The following is a 22,213-nucleotide window of genomic DNA, read 5'->3' as shown; positions in this document are numbered from 1 at the left end:
TCTCAGTTTCTCTTTATTCACTGAATAAAAATTCTTCAATTTAATGGATTTATTAGGAATTGTTATCAAACTTCATTTCCATAGTTTCCAGAAGATAAAGGTATCAATTTTAAAATTTCAGTGAGTACTTACATTGTTTAATCTGGGAATGCATCTTTCTCCTAATAAACTTGATGCTCTATTGACAACCCGCATATTGGCAATTCCCACATCACTATCATTGGAGGCATCATTTGACTCTGTCTCTACCTTTAGATTCTTCTACAATAAACCAACAATGAAATTTATTAAAATTAATGTGACACGATTATTGGTAAATATATTTTCTTCAGTAGATATACCAGTAGTAACATCCTGGAAAAAATGATAAGTGAAATGCTGTAAAATGAAATTGAGCAGCCTACAATTATACAGCCTTTAGTAGACATTAATAACTATTTAAATAGGGCTATTGCAACGAAAGTTAATAAAAGCCTTAGTTTTTGAGCTTTAAAAATATTAAAGAACTGTTAACAAAAAATTGGCAGAAAAAAATTTCTTAATTACATAGGTTATCTATGAAAGTTGAAGATACCGATTGAAAAATTTATTTAAATGAATTAATAAAATATATCAAAAGGATCAATCTATTTCCCACATTCAACTCAACACTAGTTTACCAAGTGCGTTATTTTTTAATTATTTTAAAACTATGATGACTACATGGTTAGGCTTCACAAAATAATTCCTACTAATTCTTTTAACATCACTAAATAATTGCTATCAACGAATATATTGTGCTTATTACTTCATAGAGTTACAAATAATGGAGGCAATTTCCTTAAAATTGAATGACTTAATAAAATTACGTATCAATAGAATATTCAAGGGAGTACTCCATGATCATATTTTAATACGAGCTGTCATTGTTTACATGGACATTCGCATATTATCATCCTTTTCGGTTCACTCACAAATTATGAAAAGTGATTGCATAAATGCATTCAATATTTTCACACTTTTAGTAAAATTCACTCTTAGTACACTGATACTTGAGATTTCTAATTAAATATAGAATAAAATTGCTTTAACTGTTACTAGGAGTGTAGTTAATTATAAATTTTTATATAAACGCCAGTTTTAGTCATTTGGTAATAAGACCTTAAGACTTACGTTCAATAGGGAGGACACTTATTAAAAATAAATATGTTCATTATTCAATTTAAGTTACTTCCGTTGACGCATAACGTTATCTAAAACATTGCTCATAAGATTACAAAATACCAACCATAATTGATTGGCCTCGACTCACCGTTCTAAAGACCGTTACTTAAGAGTTTCAAATATTATGCGTAATTTTCCAGGACATTGCTCATAACATTACAAAATACCAACCATAGATGGCCTCAACTCACCGTTGTGCGGCGGTTTTTTCTCTCCGAGTGTTTCTTTGTCCTTTGACTGTTCAATAGATGATGGTTTTCATGGCACTGCTGCTTAAACATGTAGAAATCCGTCAGTAATTTAAAACATTTATAGCACAGCAACCACGGGTTGCTCCTTTCCCTGACTACCTAAAAAACAAGATTATCAAAGTATTAAACCCTAAACTTTCGCTCTCAATGTGACTCGAATCATTATCCGAATAACTTAAAGGCTATTTTAAGCTAAAATAGGGCACTATCGCACATTTCGTGGTAAATTTACTATAAAAAAATCATTATCAATAATACGTAAACATACTACGGGTAGCTTACTTCCAATTCCAATAACTCTTCTATTGCTTCCCGCACCAATTTCTCAGCATCGTTGTTTTCATAAAAAATATTTGTATACCGTCCACCACGGCTAAGACATAATCTACACTTTAAACTTTCGTGTCGAGGCATCTTTGGAGCACTTCACACTTTCAACATTTACTACACCAAAACAGTAACTTTCAAAATGGCCGACGACATTTCGATGGGTCGTTGGTTCTGAATCGATTACTATATGCGAGTTCGAGAATCGATTTCGTTTTATTTCGATGCTAAGTGATCGCCATATTTAAATATTTTTCCATATTTTAAAATTATTTAAACCTTCACTTTAATAGATTGTTGTTATTCATGTGAATTTATAACACTTTCGCACTACCAGGAAATTTAAAAAAACTACTTCTGAATTGAAATCAGAGACATTAATTTCAACATTACCATATCTGTGTATATTTTATTACGTACCTAAATTAAAAATTGTAATCCTGTTAAATTGATTTTATGTTTACATAAATATGTTCTCGGGATAAATATTTCTAAGAAGAATAATGGCTGGAAGTAAAAATTGTCTAAGTACTTTTTTCTGCGTAAAATTCTGAAAATGAACCTACTACCTTGATCAAAAGGTTCCCGGAATAACCACCGTGTGGCGCTCCCATCGTTCCGATTTGAGTTCTGTTTTTTTTGTTAAATTGGTACATCTGTTGTTGATATTCCCTTTAAATCTTAGTGCCATAACTTGACATTTGCAAAAGTTACGTAGCCAGGAGTACATCTATCTCTGTATGTGTTGGCGATTTTTTACAATTGCAGAAATGGATTTAAATTTGCAACAACGAACTTGTATTAAATTTGGCGTAAAAAACGGATTTAGTGGCGCACGGACGTTGGACATGTTGGAAAAGTGTTTCGGCAACGATTCTCTAAAAAAACGGTCGTTTACCAGTGGCACGAGCGGTTCAGAAGTGGTCGTGAGTCAATCGAAGATGATGAACGCAGTGGCAGACCATCGACATCGAAAGTCGGAGAAAAAATTGATAAAGTAAAAGAAATGTTGGTCAATAACCGCAAATTAACCATCAGAGAAATAGCGGAGGACTTGAACATTGCCTATGGATCCGCCCAAGACATTGTGGTTAATGATTTGGGTTTCCGTCGTGTAGCAGCAAAGTTGGTGCCAAAAGACCTCAATTTCATGCAAAAAAGAGACCGAGTTGACGTCGCAAAAGACATGATTTGCGAGGCTGAATCCGATCCCACATTCATCAAAAGGATCATTACTGGAGACGAGACGTGGGTTTATAAGTACGACACGCAATCCAGACATCAGGCAAGTGTATGGCGTTCACCAAATGAGCCAAGTTTAAAAAAACCACGTCGTTTTCAGTCAAAAAAGAAGGCAATGCTGACGGTTTTCATGGATTACAACGGTGTAGTGCATCATGAATTTTTGCCAGAAGGCCAGACAGTTGCGTGAAGCAATTCGCCGAAAGAGACCAGAAATGTGGGCAGAAAACTCGTGGATTTTGCACCATGATAACGCACCGTCGCACAGTGCTATCATTATTCGTATTTTTTTGACGAAAAATGCAACAAATACCATCCAACAGCCACCGAATTCACCTGATTTGGCTCCCTGTGACTTCTTTCTGTTCAAACGAGTTAAAAAACTATTACGGGGAACGCGTTTTAGCAGCCGAGAGGAAGTAATGGAAAAATCGCAGGAAGCACTGATGGACATACCGAAAACCGAATATAAAAAATGTTTCGAGGATTGGATCAAGCGCTGGCATAAGTGTGTTGCAGTCGATGGGGATTACTTTGAAGGGGACAATATAGATTTAGATGAATAAACTTGTATTTTTAATTTTCTGAATAAATTCCGGGAACTTTTTGATCAAGGTAGTATGTGTTGATATACTAAATGCTTTGCGTATTATGAGAGGAACTCCGAAAATTGGACCTTCCACATTTTGATACTGGCATTAAAAGATCATTAATTCCAAATTACAGATTTTATTTCAAACTATGACAATATAACTGGGACGCAGGGGGTGAATTTAAATATGCATGTTTTTCATAGGCAAATAATGGTGGTCAAATTCACAAATGAATAATAAAATGATCAATGTTAACTTCAAACCATTCAATGATATATATATATATATATATATATATATATATATATATATATATATATATATATATATATATATATATATATAATCACGTTTCAAGGGTGAAGGATTAATTTTGACGTTTATTTAAAAAGGATGTCAATATAAACACATCATACTAGAATTATAATATATTCTGACTACCCTATACCTACGACAGTATATCGATCCCAATATTTATGGTTTTTTTTAATATTGACATCGTAAATAATACAGCAATGAATCTTTTGACCTGAATCTTCGAAACGAATGAACAGCACATTAACGATATCATGTTTAGCTTTTTCTGATGATCTTTCAATATGAAATGATTATTCTGGACAATGATAAAGGTGCAAGTTTTTTATGTGTCCTCTCAATAGCATTTTTTATCAATTTATTGGTCTATATTAACAATGGCTCAGTTGACATCTTCAATTAATATTTCGGCGTACCTGAGTGTGCAATGATCTTGTATCTAAAACATTCAGAGTTTTTCTTTTTGTATTATATAGTGCCAGGGCTTATCTAGGACTTGGCCTTCTAGAAAAGTTTTTTCCAATGAATTAATAGAAATTTAATGAAACATTATGAATGTGGGTTTATTTATTTATGTATGAGCTTGAGCCAGGACTTAAGTAGTAGAAATAGGGATTACATACAGAGAAACCTGGATATTGATTTTTTTCACACACCTCCCTTTACTGGTGGCCTGAGCTGCCTGATCCTTAACAGGGTACCAGATGTTGTCTTGGGGAACTAAAGGTAGGCATAGGAAAAGAATCAGAAAAAAGAAGCATGCTTATATCACATAATGCTGTTTGTGGCTGCTCATTTATATGTGGCAGTTGCCCCTAACCTAGTTATTAGTACACTGATAGAGAAGATAGAAGACCTCTCTAAACAAGTGGCAGTGCACACCAAAGAGCATGGTATGCACTCACATCCCCATTCCTTCAGCCATGGCCGAACCTCTTACCTGGCTCCAGCCCTATATTCTTTCCAATCAAGGCATCTGCTGGTACCACCACCAAGGAGTAATGCCACTAAGTCTACCCTTCCCTGTTTGTGTAATGCAGGGAAACCAATTGGGAAGTCCTTGTAGGCAGAAGGTTACATCTTAGACCTATCCAACCATGTTTTTGTCATTGGCACCTCGTCTGGTGTCAATTCCTTATAGATATTGGTGCCGATATCTGTCTCTACCAAGTCACATAGCTCTGTGAGCTTAGAGGGAAGTCAGATCTTCAGTTTTTCTCTGCCAATGACAATGCCATCAACACATGTGGATCTGCCACTATCTCCCTTTTCCTTGGCCTCTGGCGAGAATTTTTGTTGAAGTTTGTCATCGCCGATGTGTCGCAGCCAATAATAAGGGCAGATTTTCTCTGCCATTTTGGTCTCTTTGTGGATAATGCTTGTAAACATTTGGTGGACAATGTGATGACCTTATCGTTTAACGGCACCATCGCGTCTCCCAGCAACGGTCAAGTGTAAGTTATCTCTGGTGCCTCCATTTATTCTCACCTTATGGCCAAATTCCCTGAGATTAAAAATCAATCAGGAGCTTCCCGGCAAGTCAAGCACTTAATGGTTCATTTTAAAGAGACCATACCTGGCCCTCTGGTTTCATCTTGGCCCCACCATCTCGCAACAGATGAGCTTGCCTTTGCCAATAAAGACTTTGAGCTGATACTTCAGACAGGTTCTGCTTGGAGGTCATCTAGCTCTTGGTCGTCTGCCTTAGACCTGGTGCCAAAGAAGAGCACCAAGTGGCACCTCAGTTGCAATTACCACTTGCTGAATTACAGAACCGTGCCCGATCATTACCCAGTACTGCATATCACAGATTTTGCACAGGGGTTATGTGGCTGTGCCATTTTTTGAAAATTGATTTAGTTTGTGCGTTCAACCAAAACCGTCAACCCTGCAGATATTCCCAAAATGGCAACAATAATGCCTGTTGGCCTTTTTGAGTTTCCATTTACGAGGGTCATCCGGAAAGTAGTACCCGTTCGTGCCACATGAAGTGCTGACGACGCGAGTAGCCGCTGGACGAGGTCAGATAGCTTCAGTGGCTTGTCTGCCTTCTCTGAGCCAAGTTGCGTGACGCTAGCATTGCCTGTGTTGTTTCTGTGATTGTTTACAATGTTTAAAAAAATTGAGAACGCCGCCAGTTGTGAAGTGAGGGCAGTGATTAAATTCCTCAATGCAAGAAACGTTCGCCCATGTGATATTCATCGCCAATTAAAGGAGGTGTATGGAGACAATGTAATGGACGAGTCGTCTGTTCGGCAGTGGTGTCGCAACTTCAACATGGGGAGGGGGAACACACACGACGATGAGCGTTCGGAGAGACCGTCTGTCATTACAGACCAACTGGTGAGCTCAGTTGACGAATTCGTGAGGAACGATCGGCGCGTCACAATTGATGACATCTGTGAGCATTTTCCCAATGTTTCTCGAACAATTGTTCATGAAATTGTTAAACACCATCTGCATTATGCAAAAATTTGTGCAAGATGGGTCCCTCGCGTATCTCAATGAGCTGGCGGCGAAGGACTATGCAGCAGGAATACAGAAACTTGTCACACGTTATGACAAATGCCTTAATTTGCTTGGAGATTATGTTGAGAAGTAGTTTAGAGTATCCTCTTGCAAATAAAATTTTTTATGTTTGTTAATATTTACTTTTGTGTCTTTATTTCACGAACGGGTACTACTTTCCGGATGACCCTCGTAGTTATAGGCGTTGATAAGGATAGCCAGGAAAAGGTTCATGACAAACCATGGTTTGAGCATCCATCAACCAGTAAAACTAAAAAAAATGTCTTTTTTGAGAGTAAAGGAGTGGTCCAAAAAGAATTTTTTTCTCAAAGGCAGAGTAATCACTGCCCTTTAAGTGCAAGTACTTAAAACACTGCTAAAAAGGTCTACGAGCTTGAGAAAAGACATGTCTGCTATCTAATAATTCCATCATAACAGCGTGCTGCAATAATGGGTTCCTCATTCAGATCATCCTTCAGGTCTAAATGCAACCAAGCAATCACAAGGAGGAAGAAATTTATAGGTGGAGGGCATAATGAGGATGTGTTCCTGTGGGGAAACATTTGCCAGAAACACTCAGCCTTCAAAACATTGTGCAGACCTTTCAGAGGTTTATAGATGACATGTTAAAGGGATTCCCTTATGCATATGCATACATGGATGATATCGCTTTTGCATCACGTAATTCTTTGGAGCATGAGCAGCATCTGTGGACAATATTTGGCCGCTGGAGGGATCACGGCATGGTTATTAATCCCTCAAAGTCTGTTTTCAGTGTGAATGAGATATAGTTTCTATGATGTATGGTGTTGGAGGAGGGAACTTAACCACTCACTGAGAAGGTTAATTTCTATGCATGATTTTCCCCTACCAGCTACCATACCAAGCTGTGGCAATTTTTAGGGATGGTAAATTGTTACCACCTTTTTATCCCTTATGCCGCAAATAGCCAGGATCCCCTTAGCAACCTTCTGGCAGGTAAGGTAAATGGCAAGGACTCAATCAGCTGGACATCAGCATTAGAGACTTTATTCCTAGACTGCAAAGAGGCTCTGTGCAATACTGCCATTTTAGCACATCCAAACATCTTTCCTCTGACCCTTTTCAGAGATACTTTGGAGTTTTTGGTTGGTGCTCTCCTTCAACAACTCACTTCCAAAGGATATCAGCCTCTTGGTTTCTGGACCAAGAAACTGAGTGATGCCGAAAGGCATTATAGCGCCTATTACAGGGAACTTAAAGCAGTATATAAGGTGGTGATCCAGTTCCTGCATATGGTAGAAGGACAAAACTTCACCAACCCTTAACCCCTTTCTTTTACATTTTCCCAGAGGTATGAAAAGTGTTCTTCCTGGCAGTGTAGGCATTCAGACTTAATAACCAAATTTACCACAAACATCAAGCTGGTAAAGATAATATTGTAGCAGACACCACATCTGGCATTCAAAGCATTTCTGCCCCCATAGATTACGCTGCACTAGCTGCGTCTCCAGAGTCTGATCATGACCTTGTCAATTCCATTCAGAATTCTGCATTAATTCTGAAAAAAGTTTCTATTCCTGGTTCATTTAATCCTCGAAGCTGTTTCCTATGTATTTTAGAGAATTGATAGGCTCCAGCCATTGTTGGATCCTTCTTACGATGGGCCATTTCCAGTAATCCAGCATGATCCCAAAACATTCAAGCTGAAAATCCAGGGCAGAGAGGTATCTGTGGCAATTGACCATGTCAAACCAGAATATGTCGTTATTGATTACGTTTCTTGTGCCCAGTTTAATCAAACTCCATGATTACTGCCATATTACCCTGCTGTTATCATACCTAGGGCGACTAATACCACCATTCCTCAGCAGCCTCCAGTATTACCACAACCTAGACAATCACAGAGAAGAGTGCCTTTTCCCAAGCATTTAGCTGACTTTGGGGCATTTCAATTTTTTTTCCTCTCCTGTATGTTACCTGATGTTACTTTGTAGTTGCTGCTGTGTTTTTGCATAACAGTATTTATTTTGTGTGATATACTGTACCTGGCATTTATTAATTAATTTTTTTTGTGTGTTTTACAATCACTTTGAGAAGTGCCAATTACAATTTCTCTCTCTTTGCAATAGTATCCTTTGCATTGACCAAGGGAGGTCATGAGGCAGTTCATTTGTTTGTGCAATTCAGCAGCGTGCCATGAGGTGTCACCCAAGGCACTATTCAAAAGGAGGCACTTTGACCCACACGGACCCAGTCACATCTCAACCCCAGCTAAGCATTCATCCCTCTTGTACACATTGCAACCATGACATACATCTTACCGTGTGGACCTTGGTCTTTTATCCAAAGAACTCAAATTAAATCTGCTGTTCTTTCAAACTCTTTAAATGTGCTTTATTAGTATTTCCTAGCAACACCTGTATCAAAATCATTTCCAGCACTGCCACCCTGTTTAAGGCTTGGTATTTGTTTAACTCTAACATTAATTAAATAACCAACCTCTCTGTTGCTTACTGCATTTAGGGATTATAAGGAGTAGAGCGATGTGTTGAGCCAAGAAACAAGGTCAGAGAAAGGCAAGGAAGGTATACGGTTGATGATACCTCATGCAAGGTTAGGCATTCAGTAGTTCTCTGGAATCTGTTAATCATATAGATTCACTAGCAACAGTTGAGAGGGATCACAGCTCTCCTGTGTCCCCTTAAAATAAGTTTATCATTTGCCATTATTGAATTCTAAAGTGTGTATGTTCTGCATTAGTTTCCATGGGAGTTCAAGAAAGACTGATAAGGATCCTAAAAATATTGACAGCAGTGCTATGAATCCTGGAGATTGCGTGATCATTGTCAATGACAAAAACGACCCTTCTAGTTAATCCTTTGATGCTTCATTAAAGTGTGTAGATTAGTCAGAGGTCAAATCAATTCCAAAAGTGACCGCACTTTGCCTGGCAATGAATAAATTATAAACTTAAGGAGTGTGCATTTTTATGTTTGCTAAATAGCCATCTGTGCTTTGAAACCAATGCTACTTTAGGTTTCAATTAGCCATCAGTCTTTTTATAGTCTAGTTTATTATTATAGTCTTTTTTAAAACCTCTAATTTATTTCTACCCTTAAGGACTGCACTTACTATTGTTCTCCTTTCATTAGTAGTTAGTAGAATGTATACTCTTCCATTAATATTTTTAATTATATGGAATTATTTAGAAATTGCTGCATGTGAAATGTTTAACTTTTTCTTACAGGACCCTTTTGTAAGATGGCAAATTACACCTGCCCAATGAGAAAGTATAAATTAAGGAAAAAGTGTGATGTAGACACCTCTCAGGAGAACTTATTAATAAAGAATTACTAAATTTTTACCTTTGCCTCAGGAAAATCCCTATCACTGCACTCAGTGTTTCTCCATCAATAATTTGGAATTTTTTTGGACATACCATCAGTAAATGCAAAAACAAAATTATAAGTATCTCTTATTTGCAGGTACTTTGTTAATGTCATTTGAATACGTTTCCCTAACATTTAATCCACTTTTGTGAACATTAGTTATGGTATAAGGACGATCAATAGTTTATGGTTTAGTCTGCAAGCATGCTATTTTGCAGGTGCTTTGCACTAAATAACATATAAATTCCAAAGTACTCTTGATCTATCATTCCTTCCTCCTTTATGTTTTTCCTAGCAGTTCTTCCTGACTACTTTATTAGCACTTCCTAATTTGTTCACCTTTCTGTCAACTTTATTTTCTTTAAACCAACCATTAAAAAGCAACCAATTAAGGTTTTTCATCTTGCCTCAATGACCATGTTTCTGAATCACATTTCACATGTATTTGTGGAGCCTTAAAATTGAGGCATCATCATTACCATGTGAAATAGGCAATAGATCTTTCAGAAAGGATTTCAGTCAGTGGGATCCAAGGAAAATGTGATAAAAAGGTTGAATCCTATATCAGATGTGAAGCTTTTTTCTTTATTTTGTAATGCTGGGTGAAATGGTTTAATGGCTTGAGATTTTTTGGATATACCTTTCTATGGAGTACATTGCCTAGATTATGGGGTGTTGGCTAAGGGTGACTGTGATGTTATAAATCCGTGGTCAGTAGAAAGTGAGAGAGCAAAAATTTTGTGATTACCAACTTATTCAATCAAATAAACAAACTCCCTTACCCCTGTAATTATACCTTACTCTCTTTTTTCCTATATTTTTATACCCAAATAACCATTCCTTGGACCAGTATTCTTCTATAACCATCCTAGAATCCTAATTGAGCCACCAATGTAGAGGTAAGAACTCATGAAGCTTTGTATGTACTAGATAACACATCGTTTAAAAAAAATTTGAAAGAAGTTCATGAGAAATGACAACCTATATTTCATATGCTGACCATTACTTGGGAAAACCATATAAATACAATGAATTTCCAAACATGATCATTCTGAAGCAATATCTGCAAGGTAATATGCATATCCATGCTGGGGTTAAGTCTGCACAATTGTGAGGTATTCAGGTGTTAGCAGTACCTAAAAGGGCATATGTCCAACAACGGAAGCAAATCCCACCAATGAATTTTTTTCAAGGATGTACATACTGTATATTTTCAAATTTGGTTCAATGGCTGATGACTAAGGGTATTTCAGAGGGATATTTATGTTATCATCGTTTGCTACCCTCTATCAAATAGCGGTTTAACCTATTTCAGACCGATTTAAATATTAGTTTGCATTTCACAGCCATTTGAGTAAGGCATGTTTCTTGATTTTTCCTATGATTGAAAAAGAGCAGCATTTTTCAGTAATTTGCGTTTTTCTGTATTGAAGGATCTATCTATGACCACAGTCACATATAGGTTTAGCAGACTTAAATATGAGAAAACATCTGTTTTCGATGAGTAGCTACCAGGACACCTGTCACATGTGATTACCAAAGAAATCATTACAAAAGTCTAAGCCTTGATTCTTGCTGATCAATAATCAAAAGTGCTTCAAGTAGCAGAGGCCATGAATGTGTCGACCAGAATGGTAATTAAAATTTTACATAAGTTGGCGATGAAAAAATGTTCTACCCAATGGATGCTGCGATTGCTCATGGTGTACAACAAACTGATTTGGCTGACAACTTTGAGCAATTGAGTATTCAGCAATTTAATCAAGATCTAGAGGAGTTTTGTGTTGAGTTATCAATGTTGATAAAGCCTGGATTCATATAGATTGTTTCTTGGGATTCAAGAGGCATCTATCTCATGCATTATTTAGAAAAATAAAGAATGATCACTAACAAATACTACATTGAGTTATTGGAGCGTATCAATAAAAAATTGGAGACATGGCTTCATTTGGCAAAGAAGAAGGTGATTTTTCACCACAATAATGCACCAGCATATTCATCCGGAGTTGGTACTGCCAAACTGCATTAACTACATTAGGAAATTTTGCAACATCCCCTGTATTCACCTGGAAAAAATGTTATTCAAACAAGGAAGTTATTGCTGAGACAGGTGTGTTTTGGGGAGTTAGGCAAATCTAATTTTTTGGAGGGGTTATACAAATGGCAAAATTGGTGAGAGAACTGTATATTTCTTAAAGAGGACTAACTATGTTAAAAAAAAACTAAAGGTTTTTTGAAAAAAATAGTTTTCTTATTTCCAACCTGGGTACTTATTGAACCTCCCTCTTAGATGCCACCTTGAAAGTATACTTGAATGTTAACCTGAGGCTGAATACCAGTGAAGGGAGGTAAAAAGAAGAGGATTTATTTATATAAATAAACATGGATTAGGAATCAAAACTTAAAATTCTTAGTTCTTTTATCCTTTGTTTTAAAAGAATACATGTGTATAAATTAAGGTAATAATTGCATCTCTGTTTTAATATTACACGCAGCAGCAAACTGCAATATATACAGTGTTGCATTCAAAAGTGGTTGGACTGATTTTCTCTGGCGGGAATGGAGGGGGGAGGGGGGTCTGCCTGGCAGGGTAAGATGGAGGGGGCTCAAAGTAACAGACCAGCATAGACCTCATTCATTTGCCTGCGAGCCATCATTGAGTGAGGACACCATTTTTAGTGAAGCTAATTTTTGTCCACATCAAAAAAAATTGAATATGAATTTAAAGCAACATTATTCTGTGAAGTTTTGTGCAAAACTTGGGAATATGGGTAACTATGACCCTCGATATGATCAAGCAGACTTATGGGGACACTGCCTTAAGCCATTCCACTGTATTTGAGTGGCACAAGTTTTTTAAAGAGGGTGGGGAACACATTGAAGACCACCATCAATACGGATGGCTGTCGAATGCAAGAACTGAGATGAATGTGGACAGAGTGAGGACACTGCTAAACACAGATCAATGCTTAACAAGAAACCAGTGAACAAATTGCAGACCAGTTGGGTCTGTCCGCATCCAACCTCCAATGCATTATTTCACAGGATTTGGCCATGTGCAAGGTATGCGCCAAGATGGTGCTGAAAATTTTGCCATGGCATGCTTGTCGTCGGAAAGCTCTGGGGCAACACCGCATTGCCACATTGTTGCACCCGCCCTATTCCCCCCATCTGGCACCACCAGACTTCTTCTTCTTCCCCCTGATTAAAAGACAGCTCAAGGGATGACATTAAGACTCAATAGAGGCCCTTAAAGAGGCTTCTACAAGGGTCATCAATGCCATCCCCAAAGAAAATTTCCAGCGGGCGTAAGGGGAATGGGAGCAATGTTATACTAAGTGTGTAGCAGCTCAAGGAGCATACTTTGAAGATTATTAAGCTGATGTAAGTATATCCTCAATAAAATTCTTGTACAAAATCAGTCCTTCCACTTTTGGGTGCAACCTTGTCTATGCTGTTGAAGATTTTACCACTCCAGATACATATAATTAATACTTAAATAAGCCAATAATTTGCAAACCTAAAAATTTTATTAGGTTTAAAATATGACCAAAAGAGAGAGAGCTAACCATTTTTATATGAATAAATATGCATAATAAGAGTGTATAAAATTACAATTAAGCTGCTTCTAAGCTTTAATAAATGCTTCTAGAGATTTGAGAGAATTTATTTAGGGCCATTTGGAAAACAGGCTTGCATACAAGGAAATATCGTTAAACTTGCTAAACTTTAGTCCAAGTGACTCAGTGACTGATGTTGAACAAAAATCATAAAAGATAATAAAATTCAATTAATATCAGAATATAAAAATTCCATCTGCCATTTTTGCAGTGGGGTTTTTTACACCACATATTTAAATTTTTATTTAATCTAGTTTAAAACTTTGTTTATTGTGTCTCTTAGACTCCTTTTTCATGGTTACTCTGTTCAAAAACCAATTTTAAACAATGAGAATGAGTATACTCATTTCCAACCCCTAGCTTTGGAATTTCCTCAACTGTTCTAACTAAGAAGGAAAAGGTTTTTATAGCTGTTTACACTGGTGAATGTGTAAAATTATTATTCTAGAAAGGTAAGAATTCTGTTATCCTTATGAAATGCTCAAGGGTTTGTTACAAAACCATTTTTTTAAAAATCAGGTTGGAGAAACAAATAGTCGTGCAGCAACATTTTTTAAATCATTAATGTCTAAAAATTAAACTTTTTAAATTGGTAAAGCTTTATATCAAAGTGTTCTAATTATGAGTTGACTCCGTGTGGCTTTTTCAATCTCTTTGGTTGCATTTACAATTAGATATATGAAAAGAGGTTACAAATTGATGCATACATGTTTGTAGGCCACATTCAAAAAGACGACCATTCCTTGTGATATTTGGAAGTCACCTTTTTTCTTAATATGCATGCATAATTTTTAAGACATTGCATTCATCCAGTATATTTGAGGAGTATCCTTGACAAAAACATATTATAGGGCTACAGCAAGGAAAGGTAAACCTTATGCTGCTATCAAATTTCAGTGATTTAGAGAGTTGATGAATAGAAGATGAAGTTATTTCAATGATGGTGGCAAAATCCAGTTTCTTTAATGAGGAAAATCCTCATTAAGCTGAGAATTCTCCTGAGAGAATGAAAAGGCATGATAATAAGGGATAAGTATAAAAGTTCTAAACTAAACACGAATGGCATTCCAATCAGAGAAATATTATGATTCTAGTCTGGGTGCAAGTGTGTTTAGTTTGTATGCAGAGTTTCAAATGGTTCTGTCAAATAGAGTCTGTAATCAAATTGTGGCAGAACATGATTTCTGATTAAAATGAAGAACTTGAATTTATATCTGTAATAAAATTCCTCATTATGGAGGAATTAATAGGAAATCCATATGAAGTTTACAAAAGTAGAGAGGGACTCATTTAATTTCCGCCAACCAAAACTTAGTTGCTGAATTTTCAACAGGGTCCAAAATCCCTTGGAAATGACCTCCCAGAAGGATAGCCATCAAGTGCTAAAATACAGAAAAATACCAAAAAAGATACAAAACATCATGTATGACATTAAGCCACCAAAAGGGCATGAGATACCTCAGACCATTAGGATAGCAAAAGAAAAGTTCCAAAATAACTTGCAGTAAGGAATATGGATGGGTATACTCTGGGAAAGGGGAGTGCTGCATTTCTTAAAAGCCCTTTAAAAGCAATTTTCCCAGCCAAGTTTCGGAAGATTCCAGAAGTTACTAACACATTTAACCTTGGCACTCAGTGCCAAAGAAACCAAAGTGAAAAGCAAATGTTTCAGCAAATTGCAAACATATCCAAACCCATGCATTTCAATCCCAGAATACCAACAATTTCATTTATATTCCCAACTAAGTGGCATTTCTCCAAAAGAAGCAAGAGTATTTGAGATAATTAATTTTGAAATGTTTGGATGAGTAAAACTTTCTTCATAGACCCCTTATTTGTCTCCTTAAACAGTGTGCTTTGGACTGAAATACCTTAAAGACTTCTTATCTGGAAGGAAAATACCACAAATAGTAATAGCATTCCAATCTTTATTTTTATTTAGAAACAGAAACTTTAAACTCTTAAATTCCCAATGCACTGTCTCCAAAAACAATGTCAGCAATGCAATTCCATTAATGATAACTTAGAACTAGAGAATTTCCTAGCAGCTTTTCAGCAATGAACCCTATGTAGATATACCTCAAATTCATTTGAACTAAATATTGTGCAATTGAAAATGGATTCCTAATAGTTTTAATAATATTCAAATGATAGATAGCAAAATAAAATTTTTCATAGCTGTTAATTTTTATTCAAATAAGTTTTATTCAAGTGGGTCTGTCTGCATCCAACCTCCAACGCATTATTTCACAGGATTTGGCCATGTGCAAGGTGTGCGCCAAAATGGTGCTGAAAATTTTGCCATGGCATGCTTGTCGTCAGAAACCTCTGGGGCAACACCGCATTGCCACATTGTTGCACCCGCCCTATTCCCCCCATCTGGCACCACCAGACTTCTTCTTCTTCCCCCTGATTAAAAGACAGCTCAAGGGATGACATTAAGACTCAATAGAGGCCCTTCAAGAGGCTTCTACAAGGGTCATCAATGCCATCCCCAAAGAAAATTTCCAGCGGGCATAAGGGGAATGGGAGCAATGTTATACAAAGTGTGTAGCAGCTCAAGGAGCATACTTTGAAGATTATTAAGCTGATGTAGGTATATCTTCAATAAAATTCTTGTACAAAAACAGTCCTTCCACTTTTGGGTGCAACCTTGTCTATGCTATTGAAGATTTTGCCACTCCAGATAGATACAATTAATACTTAAATAAGCCAATAATTTGCAAACCTAAAAATTTTATTAGGTTTAAAATATGACCAAAAGAGAGAGAGCTAACCATTTTTATATGAATAAATATGCATAATAAGAGTGTATAAAATTACAATTAAGCTGCTTCTAAGCTTTCATAAATGCTTCTAGAGATTTGAGAGAATTTATTTAGGGCCATTTGGAAAACAGGCTTGCATACAAGGAAATATCGTTAAACTTGCTAAACTTTAGTCCAACTGACTCAGTGACTGATGTTGAACAAAAATCATAAAAGGTAATAAAATTCAATTAATATCATAATATAAAAATTCCATCTGCCATTTTTGCAGTGGGGTTTTTTACACCACATATTTAAATTTTTATTTAATCTAGTTTAAAACTTTGTTTATTGTCAAATGATGAGGTCTCAGGCGTGATATGGTGGAAGTGTAACATATTAAAACCACAAGTATTGCAACTTTCCACTAGATATTAGTGGAAATTGCAATACCTGTGGTTTTAATTTGTTCATTGTGTCTCTTAGACTCATTTTTCATGGTTACTCTGTTCAAAAACCAATTTTTAAAAATGAGAATGAGCATACTCATTTCCAACCTCTAGCTTTGGAATTTCCTCAACTGTTCTGACTAAGATGGAAAAGGTTTTTATAGCTGTTTACACTGGTAAATGTGTAAAATTATTATTCTAGAAAGGTAAGAATGCTGTTATCCTTATGAAATGCTCAAGGGTTTGTTACAAAACCATTTTTTTTAAAATCAGGTTGGAGAAACAAATAGTCGTGCAGCAACATTTTTTAAATCATTAATGTCTAAAAAATAAACTTTTTAAATTGGTAAAGCTTTATAACAAAGTGTTCTAATTATGAGTTGACTCTGTGTGGCTTTTTCAATCTCTTTGGTTGCATTTACAATTAGATATATGAAAAGAGGTTACAAATTAATGCATACATGTTTGTAGGCCACATTCAAAAAGACGACCATTCCTTGTGATATTTGGAAGTCACCTTTTTTCTTAATCTGCATGCATAATTTTTAAGACATTGCATTCATCCAGTATATTTGAGGAGTATCCTTGACAAAAACATATTATAGGGCTACAGCAAGGAAAGGTAAACCTTATGATGCTATCAAATTTCAGTGATTTAGAGAGTTGATGAATAGAAGATGAAGTTGTTTCAATGATGGTGGCAGAATCCAGTTTCTTTAATGAGGAAAATCCTCATTAAGCTGAGAATTCTCCTGAGAGAATGAAAAGGCATGATAATAAGGGATAAGTATAAAAGTTCTAAACTAAACACGAATGGTATTCCAATCAGAGAAATATTATGATTCTAGTCTGGGTGCAAGTGTGTTTAGTTTGTAAGCAGAGTTCCAAATGGTTCTGTCAAATAGAGTCTGTAAACAAATTGTGGCAGAACATGATTTCTGATTAAAATAAAGAACTTGAATTTATTTCTGTAATAAAATTCCTCATTATGGAGGGATTAATAGGAAATCCATATGAAGTTTACAAAAGTAGAGAGGGACTCATTTAATTTCCGCCAACCAAAACTTAGTTGCTGAATTTTCAACAGGGTCCAAAATCCCTTGGAGATGACCTCCCAGAAGGATAGCCATCAAGTGCTAAAACACAGAAAAATACCAAAAAAGATACAAAACATCATGTATGACATTAAGCCACCAAAAGGGCATGAGATACCTTAGACTATTGGGATAGCAACAGAAAAGTTCCAAAATAACTTGCAGTAAGGAATATGGATGGGTATACTCTGGGAAAGGTGAGTGCTGCATTTCTTAAAAGCCCTTTAAAAGCAATTTTCCCAGCCAAGTTTCGGAAGATTCCAGAAGTTACTAACACATTTAACCTTGGCACTCAGTGCCAAAGAAACCAAAGTGAAAAGCAAATGTTTCAGCAAATTGCAAACATATCCAAACCCATGCATTTCAATCCCAGAATACCAACAATTTCATTTATATTCCCAACTAAGTGGCATTTCTCCAAAAGAAGCAAGAGTATTTGAGATAATTAATTTTGAAATGTTTGGGTGAGTAAAACTTTCTTCATAGACCCCTTATTTGTCTCCTTAAACAGTGTGCTTTGGACTGAAATACCTTAAAGACTTCTTATCTGGAAGGAAAATACCACAAATAGTAATAGCATTCCAATCTTTATTTTTATTTAGAAACAGAAACTTTAAACTCTTAAATTCCCAATGCACTGTCTCCAAAAACAATGTCAGCAATGCAATTCCATTAATGATAACTTAGAACTAGAGAATTTCCTAGCAGCTTTTCAGCAATGAACCCTATGTAGATATACCTCAAATTCATTTGAACTAAATATTGTGCAATTGAAAATGGATTCCTAATAGTTTTAATAATATTCAAATGATAGATAGCAAAATAAAATTTTTCATAGCTGTTAATTTTTATTCAAATAAGTTTTATTCAAGTGGGTCTGTCTGCATCCAACCTCCAACGCATTATTTCACAGGATTTGGCCATGTGCAAGGTGTGCGCCAAAATGGTGCTGAAAATTTTGCCATGGCATGCTTGTCGTCAGAAACCTCTGGGGCAACACCGCATTGCCACATTGTTGCACCCGCCCTATTCCCCCCATCTGGCACCACCAGACTTCTTCTTCTTCCCCCTGATTAAAAGACAGCTCAAGGGATGACATTAAGACTCAATAGAGGCCCTTCAAGAGGCTTCTACAAGGGTCATCAATGCCATCCCCAAAGAAAATTTCCAGCGGGCATAAGGGGAATGGGAGCAATGTTATACTAAGTGTGTAGCAGCTCAAGGAGCATACTTTGAAGATTATTAAGCTGATGTAAGTATATCTTCAATAAAATTCTTGTACAAAAACAGTCCTTCCACTTTTGGGTGCAACCTTGTCTATGCTATTGAAGATTTTGCCACTCCAGATAGATACAATTAATACTTAAATAAGCCAATAATTTGCAAACCTAAAAATTTTATTAGGTTTAAAATATGACCAAAAGAGAGAGAGCTAACCATTTTTATATGAATAAATATGCATAATAAGAGTGTATAAAATTACAATTAAGCTGCTTCTAAGCTTTAATAAATGCTTCTAGAGATTTGAGAGAATTTATTTAGGGCCATTTGGAAAACAGGCTTGCATACAAGGAAATATCGTTAAACTTGCTAAACTTTAGTCCAAGTGACTCAGTGACTGATGTTGAACAAAAATCATAAAAGGTAATAAAATTCAATTAATATCAGAATATAAAAATTCCATCTGCCATTTTTGCAGTGGGGTTTTTTACACCACATATTTAAATTTTTATTTAATCTAGTTTAAAACTTTGTTTATTGTGTCTCTTAGACTCCTTTTTCATGGTTACTCTGTTCAAAAACCAATTTTCAAAAATGAGAATGAGCATACTCATTTCCAACCCCTAGCTTTGGAATTTCCTCAACTGTTCTGACTAAGATGGAAAAGGTTTTTATAGCTGTTTACACTGGTAAATGTGTAAAATTATTATTCTAGAAAGGTAAGAATGCTGTTATCCTTATGAAATGCTCAAGGGTTTGTTACAAAACCATTTTTTTTAAAATCTGGTTGGAGAAACAAATAGTCGTGCAGCAACATTTTTTAAATCATTAATGTCTAAAAAATAAACTTTTTAAATTGGTAAAGCTTTATAACAAAGTGTTCTAATTATGAGTTGACTCCGTGTGGCTTTTTCAATCTCTTTGGTTGCATTTACAATTAGATATATGAAAAGAGGTTACAAATTGATGCATACATGTTTGTAGGCCACATTCAAAAAGACGACCATTCCTTGTGATATTTGGAAGTCACCTTTTTTCTTAATATGCATGCATAATTTTTAAGACATTGCATTCATCCAGTATATTTGAGGAGTATCCTTGACAAAAACATATTATAGGGCTACAGCAAGGAAAGGTAAACCTTATGCTGCTATCAAATTTCAGTGATTTAGAGAGTTGATGAATAGAAGATGAAGTTGTTTCAATGATGGTGGCAGAATCCAGTTTCTTTAATGAGGAAAATCCTCATTAAGCTGAGAATTCTCCTGAGAGAATGAAAAGCATGATAATAAGGGATAAGTATAAAAGTTCTAAACTAAACACGAATGGTATTCCAATCAGAGAAATATTATGATTCTAGTCTGGGTGCAAGTGTGTTTAGTTTGTAAGCAGAGTTCCAAATGGTTCTGTCAAATAGAGTCTGTAATCAAATTGTGGCAGAACATGATTTCTGATTAAAATGAAGAACTTGAATTTATTTCTGTAATAAAATTCCTCATTATGGAGGGATTAATAGGAAATCCATATGAAGTTTACAAAAGTAGAGAGGGACTCATTTAATTTCCGCCAACCAAAACTTAGTTGCTGAATTTTCAACAGGGTCCAAAATCCCTTGGAGATGACCTCCTTGAAGGATAGCCATCAAGTGTAAAAACACAGAAAAATACCAAAAAAGATACAAAACATCATGTATGACATTAAGCCACCAAAAGGGCATGAGATACCTTAGACCATTGGGATAGCAACAGAAAAGTTGCAAAATAACTTGCAGTAAGGAATATTGATGGGTAAACTCTGGGCAAGGTGACTGCTGCATTCCTTAAAAGCCCTATAAAAGCAATTTTCCCAGCAAAGTTTTGACAAATTCCAGGGTTTACCAACACATTTAACCTTGCCGCTCAGTACCAATGAAACCAAAGTGAAAAACATGTTTTGGCAAATTGCAAACATACCCAAATCCATGAATTTCAATCTCATAATACCAACAATTTCATTTATATTCCCAACTAAGTGGCATTTCTCAAAAAGAAGCAAGAGTATTTGAGATAATTAAGTTTGAAATGTTTGGATGAGTAAAACTTTCTTCATAGACCCCTTATTTTGCTCCCTAAACTGTGCTTTCGACTGAAATACCTTAAAGCCTCCTTATCTGGAGGGAAAATGCCACAAATGGTAACAGCATTCCAATCTTTATTTTTATTTAGAAACAGATACTTAAAACTCTTAACTTCCCAATTAAATGTCTCAAAGACAACGTCAGCAATAGAATCCCAATAATGATCACTTAGAACTAGGGAAATCCCTTGCAGCTTTTCAGCAAGAAACAACAAAGGATCCTATGCCTTGTTGGATATACCTTAACTTCATTGAACTTAATATTTTGTAATTGAAAATGGATTCTTAAAAGGTTTAATGATATTCAAATGAAAGATAGTGAAATAAAATTTTTCAAAGCTGTTAATTTTTATTCAAAGAAGTTACAGAAGACAGAACAATGTTGACACCTTTTTAAAAACTTGAAATAAATGTATTACAATGGTCCATGGTATTGAAATAATTATTTAAAAGAGTGTATGATCATTACATAATCGTCATTATATAAAATATGCATGTCATTCATACATTGCCTCTGTTCTTCTTGGGAGAAGGATTAGTTTAATTCAAGCCATTTAGTTTTTTACTCGTTTCTAAGCCTGCCTTTATTCAATGATGATGCTTTTTTTGAAATTCTGACGAACATGTTACACTCATTTCTGCTTTCAAATGCATGTGGCTGAGAATAAGGCTCCAGTTATGAGCATGAGTGAATGAAATTGAATATAATTTACACTGCTCCCTGATCATTTTACAGTGTGTGACTTGAGATTTTTATTCTGAATGAATGCTTTTGAACAGACATTGCAAGTGTATGGTCTTTCTCCAGTGTGCGTCATCATGTGACTCCTTAGATTACCTTTATGAGCAAATGCTCTTGAGCATATGTCGCACTTGTGGCTCTTCTCTCCAGTGTGTGTTAACAAGTGCGTCTTTAGATTACTACTCTGTGAAAATGCTCTTGTACATATCTTGCACTTGTGGTTCTTTTCACCCGTGTGTGTCAACAAGTGCCTTTTTAGATCAATATTCTGAGTAAATGCTCTTGAGCATATCTCACACTTGTGCCTCTTTTCACCAGTGTGGGTCAACAAGTGAATTTTTAGAATACCATTGCAAGCAAATCCTTTAGAACAGACCCCACACTGGTATGGCTTCTCACCAGTGTGTGTCAACAA

Source organism: Hetaerina americana, unplaced genomic scaffold (genome assembly GCF_022747635.1).
Source record: "Hetaerina americana unplaced genomic scaffold, ioHetAmer1.1.p SCAF_45, whole genome shotgun sequence".
Taxonomy (NCBI): domain Eukaryota; kingdom Metazoa; phylum Arthropoda; class Insecta; order Odonata; family Calopterygidae; genus Hetaerina; species Hetaerina americana.
Note: the sequence above shows the minus strand (reverse complement) of the source record.